Source organism: Pinus tabuliformis, chromosome 2_1 (assembly GCF_031772625.1).
Source record: "Pinus tabuliformis cultivar Carrire ecotype Pingquan chromosome 2_1, CPIR1, whole genome shotgun sequence".
NCBI lineage: Eukaryota > Viridiplantae > Streptophyta > Pinopsida > Pinales > Pinaceae > Pinus > Pinus tabuliformis.
Genome location: NC_142299.1, coordinates 112,805,640 through 112,811,953, shown reverse-complemented (window position 1 = coordinate 112,811,953; position 6,314 = coordinate 112,805,640). Strand labels below are relative to the sequence as shown.

General features: G+C 38.8%; 1 pseudogene; it reads left to right on the top strand.

The window, feature by feature from the left end:
• Window positions 1-1,030: 1,030 nt before the first annotated feature.
• On the top strand, window positions 1,031-1,975 carry LOC149199036 (pentatricopeptide repeat-containing protein CRR2, chloroplastic pseudogene; annotated as a pseudogene).
• The last annotated feature ends 4,339 nt before the right edge of the window (window positions 1,976-6,314 follow it).

Sequence of the window (6,314 nt, the reverse complement as noted above, 5' to 3'; positions counted from 1 at the left end):
ACCAACAAGTGTTTCCTGGTTTTCATGGAGGTTGGTGATGAATAATCTGGCCAACTTAGGATGATGTTGGATCCTTTCCACTTTCTCACAAAACTGAAAACAACCCATATGTTTAAAGCTTGCCACAGTGATGGGAGATGCCATGAGTTCTCTGATGTTGGTTGGCTCATGTCTGATGATTCTTCCTGTTATCACTGAAGAAAAATTTCTAAATTGTTCACATCAGTTCGTTTGCCAAAGGGTTGGTGTCAATTTTGGGTCTAGTCTTTTCATCTGGTTTTAGAGTCTAAATAGTTTGAATAGGAGTCTTGTTAAGAGTATTGTTGGTATGTATAAAGGGGTCAATTCTCTGTCTTAGTCTATCATTGGTCTCACATCTCACATGGATATCATATGTCCAAACTCGTTTCAAAGCTGAAATTGTCTAGGTGATTTCGTAGCGCCTGTAATCATTTTAAAGTGGTTTCGCAGCACATAAATCCTTTTTTATCAGTTTCGCAGCGCAACATGTTTTAAGTGATTTCGTAGCGCATAATTCATATTTTGTACTCGCTGCGCTATGAAATTGGGGATTTGTCCTAATCCCTAGCCAATCTTACACAGCTGTCATATCCATCAAAATCCATTATCAGTGATCAGCTTATACCCTTTGCCTGTCAATTCGACCGCTTATCCTTATCATTAGGTCATTAGGTGTCGTCGTAAGCTCAGATTGCAAGTTTCAAAAGAAGATATAGAATCTCGAAGCCTCAAAGTTCATGTAGCTGTGAGTACATGCTCACACGTTGGTGGTCAGAGCACGATATGCAGATGTTGAACTAAATGTATACAATTACGCTAAATGATAAGTTTCATTACTTCAAATGGGAATCCAGGAAGGTGATTGACTGAGTTTCAGAACAAGGGGTATAGAATTCAGGTAAGCAATGAATTTGACTGCAGAGCGAGGGGACAGATACGGTGGTTGAGACGGACAGGTATGATGTTGCACAAACATGAGGATTGCCATCTGCATAACACATGGGATACCATGATTGCAAGATATGCCCGGCTGCGCCACTGCGAGGAGGCTTTGAATCTATTCATGCAAATGCAACAGGCTAGCGTGAAACCCAGTAAGTTTACATATGCGAATGCACTATCTGCATGTGCTCACCTTACAGCTCTAGAATGGGGTATGCAAATCCATGCTCATATCATTCAAACTGGGTTCCAGTCTAATGTAATTGTTGGGAGTGGCCTTGTTGACATGTATTCTAAGTGTGGGAGTATAGAGGAAGGTTTCCAAGTGTTTGATGGAATGCCAGAGAGAGATGTAGTTGCCTGGAATGCAATGGTTGCAGGTTATGCTCAGAGTTCTCGAGGTAGGGAGGCCATAGAAATATTTCGCCAAATGCTGCCGGTGTACAATAACTTGGACCACATCACCTACAGTAGAATTCTTAGTGCTTGTGCTAGCTTAGAAGCTCTTGAATATGGAAAGCAGGTACATGCTTGCATCATGAATGTTGGCCTAAAATCGAATGTCTTTATAGGGAGTGCCCTTGTTGACATGTATTCCAAATGCGGCAATGTAAATTTTGCACGCCGAGTGTTTGACGAAATGGTTGAACAAGATGTGGTTTTGTGGAATGCTATAATAGCTGGATATGCCCTAAATGGGAGTAGCGAAGAAGCCCTCGAACTGTTTGAACACATGCTACAAGCTGGAAAGAGGCCAGACTACATTACATTCATCGCTGTCCTTAATGGCTGCATCAAAGAAGGCCTCGTTCATGCAGGCTGCCGCTATTTTGAGTCAATGGATAGAGATCATTATATCACCCCAAGAGTGGAACATTATGCCTGTATGATTAACCTCCTTGGTAGTACTGGGCAAATGGGTGAGGTAGAGAAATTCATCGACAACATGCCATTTGAACCCAATGCTATTATGTGGAAGTCACTGCTTAATGCTTGCAGAATTCATGGTTGAATAAAGCGGCTGAGGTGATCAAAATGATGAATCAGAGGACGTAAAAAGGTACAAAGAATGCAGCTTGGTTAAAGTTTAAGGAAAGGGAGCTTGCATTTGAAGTGAAAAGATCACACTTACAGCCAACCGAGGTCCATGTAGTGCCTGAAATGCGTGCCACAGGTCCTAATGATGGTTTTGACAATTGTAACAGTTACATTGTCTCTGTATGGCATTTTGGCAGAAGAAACATTACACACTTTTCTCAAGTGTGATGGTTCAGTGAATTCCAACTTTGGACCTAGAACAACAAAATGAAGTGGCCCAGATTCTGGCATGTTTGGCTCACTGAGAAATGGTTGTTGGTTCTAAATATGTATATTTTGTGATGATGATACCTCTAGAATGGAACCTTGGACAGGAACTATGTCAGCCATTGTATTTTTCTATGAAGATTAACTGCAATACCTTTGACGTGTGTTTCTACTCGTATATCTCCTACAAGAAGCTCAAAAGAATTCACAAATTGAACACTCCAGAGGAGATTTCATTTCCAGGTAACGTTACAGAATGTAAAAACAGTCAAGGTTCAGGGAAAAACAACTGAATTTTGACTCTGATATAAGAGACCATGTCCAATGGGCAGGGAGTGATTCACCTAGGCAGGTTTCTGGAATTTGGGAAATGTCATATGCTGACCACAAGTTTACTCTCAAAGGGCACCACAAACAGGTGGAGGAAACATATATTCAAAACCAACTCTAGACTTTTGTTCTAAAGTGATCACATTTACTACAGTTCAAAATATGTCAAAACAGCTTAAAAGAGTTTTTGCCCTTACACATAAAGGAGGTGGACAACACATCAAGGACGTGGCCATCTGTTACATTTTGGATAATCAAAGATAAAGGACATGCCTCTTTGGATTCGAAAATTGTAAGGCAAACTAAAAACCGATGAGCAAGGGTAGTTTCCTATGTTTCAGGACATTGGAAAACATGTGCCATTGAAGACAACCATGGAGCCTTGAAGACCATCACAGCTAAACTAGAAGGGAACCAGGTGTCAAAGAACGAGGATGATTGTAGACCAAGGCTGTTATGGAATTAGAGTCCCACTTGATTTAGATGTCTAGAAAGGTCTGGTGGAAGTTTGTTACATTAAATAGGCAGTTGAAAGCATAGAACAGAGGCAGTTTCCTGTTTCTCAGCAAAGGTAAAAGGATACGACATCAAAGTCCAGCAAGCAGCTACAAACACCTACCACATCCAAACTAAAAGGGACCACTTGTCAGGGAATAAATCTTGATTGTAATAAATGCTATTGTTCAGCATCATGTAGAATTAGAATCCTAATTGTTTTAGGTTTCTAGAGCTGTCAATTAGTACTCAGTTGTATTTATTAGTTAGTTAAAAGGTAAATAGGTGTCATTAGAAGTAGTTTTCGAATTCCCCTCATGCTTGAGGAGGAATATCGATCAGTTAGAATAAGAGCCCTATATATAGCTAAAACAGTAATGTAAAGAGGGGTTGGAAAACTTTATGACAGAGCATTGTATTTGGCTTATGTGAAGACACAGTTTCAGTAATATAATTTGGCTTTACTTCTCAGGATTCATGAAGGATTTCTATGTTCAGAATGTGTGATCTTATCCTTTCCTTAATGTTTTTTACAGTCGTATAGATGTATAATCACTCAGAATTCACTGATTGTGCTCTGATTTCCTGTATGCATTTATAAACTGTGGTTCCCTATGAGTTATGTTCTGAATATTCAAATGCTGAATGCCCTGACTTCTATGTAAAGTCAAGATCATTGTTTATTGAGGTGTTGTTGACTCCATAGGCCCAATGGAAACTTGTTTAATGTTTTTCCAGCATCCATATTTGTCACAGTTATTTCACAAAGAGTTAGCCATCTTATCTTAATCAAAATCATTAACTCATCTAGAGAGAGCCCTCTCAGGTTGAGGAGGCTAAGCCTCAGCCTAAAGTAGGTTTGAAATAGTTACTTGAAGTCTTCCTGGTCTGTAGCCTTCCAGGGCCTGATTTTGAGATAACACTTCCTTCTTTATTATATCGCCTCCTCTCTTGTCTTTCTTCCTCACTCTGACTTCTGTGCTCTTCTTCTTCCATGAGTTATTGCTATCAAAACCCTAGGGAGATGATAAAATGGACTGTGGGTGTGGGAAATATGGAATGATGTGAGGAGATTTGATGAGGAGGGAATGGGGATGTGTGGTATGAGGGAGGTGATAGTGGATAGTCTTTAAGTGATAGGAGGTGATAGTTGATAGTCTTTAAGTGATAGGATTGGTAACGAAATGCTAAGAGGAGGTTTTGAAAGTGTAGGAGTGCAAATGGAGTTTGCATAGATGTCTTGAGGGCTTTTATACTTGAATGAGTTTGATTTATGAGTTGCACACCCACTTTGTAATGTTTCATGTCACTTTTCAAACTTTCATACTAATGCTTTTTTGACTTTCTGACCCTTTTTTCTTTTGACAGGTGGATGATGCTTTTGGAAATCTTGATGACCTTTGTTTGGATACTATTGGCAAATGGAATTGAGTATACAACTGAAATAGTGACTTATTACATATAATAGACATAAAATTACATAGATGAAAATAAAAATTATTACATCTGTTTTGAAGTAAAAATTTACAAATTGGAATAAATTCCCTTTTGAAATCAAATTTGGGGCTTTCAATAACCATGGTTACATGCTTGTAAACCTTTATTTAACTGAAAAAGATATTATTTGCTTCACTCTCATATTTTGCTGACCTTATGCAGTGAGATGGTGATTTATTGGACCTTGGGAAAATAAAACCTAGGTGACCTAATGGAACCTTAAATGACTGAATTTCAGGTGAATTTGACTGATATAAAACATGATGAAATGAGCCTTCATGGTCAATGGATGCTCAGCAAGACACATGAAGGTGGGCTAGCAAATACAAATTTTTGCATGATGGCCTAAGTGGAAAGCAAAAAAAAAAAAATTCAACGGGACACTAATATGATATAAAAGAGGGATTTTGATCACTGACGACAGTATGCAAATACTAACTCTAACATTGGAATTATTTGGGGATGGCAGCTCCTTGGAGGTGCCAAGAACACCGTAGACCAAGTAGCCTTACCATATGGGCCAATATAGTCAAAAACTCAAAACTGACTCAAAACTAACTTGAAATTGACTTAAAACTGACTTACATGACTAAGGACTGAATATTAAAAGAGCAGAAAATTAGTGAAGCTCCATGGCCTTCACTTCGGGCTCCGAACTCCAATGATATTCAGCTTCACACTTGCAAAAAATTTCAAATGTATGTACAACGATACCAGGAAAATTCAAAAAAGATAATTCTTCAGGAGCTTACCATTGACTGGTCCTCCTAAGCATGGTTATCCATTCATCTCCTCCAACAAGAAAACATTTTGTCCCCGGAAAGCTAAAATATGATAAGGACCTTTCCATAAATTCTCGAATTTTCCATGCTTACCCTTGTCCTCATTTATAGCATCCCAACGAAGTACCACAACTTCGATTTTGAAATCATCTTCCTTTGTTTTCCGGTCATAGATCCTCTTTATCTTCTCATGAAGCTTGGAGGTGTTCTGAAATACCTCTTCTCATGTCTGTTCTAAGTGAATCATTTGATTGATTCGGCGCTGCATATCATTCTCTTCACTTCCCGCTTCTTGTAACAATTTGATGACTGGGACTACTAATGATGTAGGAAAAATAGTATCTACTCCATAGACAATCTAAAAAGGAGAAAGCCCAAGAGATTTATTACTACTCACCCGATCTGCCCACAATGCATTGATCAGGTTTTTGTGCCAATTCTTTTTGTTGGCCTCCAACAATTTCTTGATGATGTTGATTAAGGATTTATTGGAGGACTCTGCCAAACCATTTCCTTGCAAATAGTATGTTGTAGAATGTCCCAACTTTATGTTGTACTTGTCACAAAACTCAGTCATCTTTTTGGACTTGAATGCTGTTGCGTTGTCTGTGATAATCTTATGAGGACAACCAAAATGGGACAAGATATTAGTTTCTAAAAACTGAATGATAACTAAATCAGTTGCTTGCCTGGTTGGGATCGCTTCGATCCACTTTGTGAAGTAGTTCGTAGTTGTCAATATCCACTTGTGTTGTGCGGATGATGATGCATTGATCTCACTTATGAAATCTAGACCCCACTGTTGAAAAGGTGCATTAACTGATATAGGTTGTAGAGGCAAAGGAAGAAGCTTTCTTTTACCTTGGAAAACTTGACATTTGTGACAACTCATCACTACCTTGTAGATATCTACAAAAAGTGTAGGCCAATAGTAACCCACTC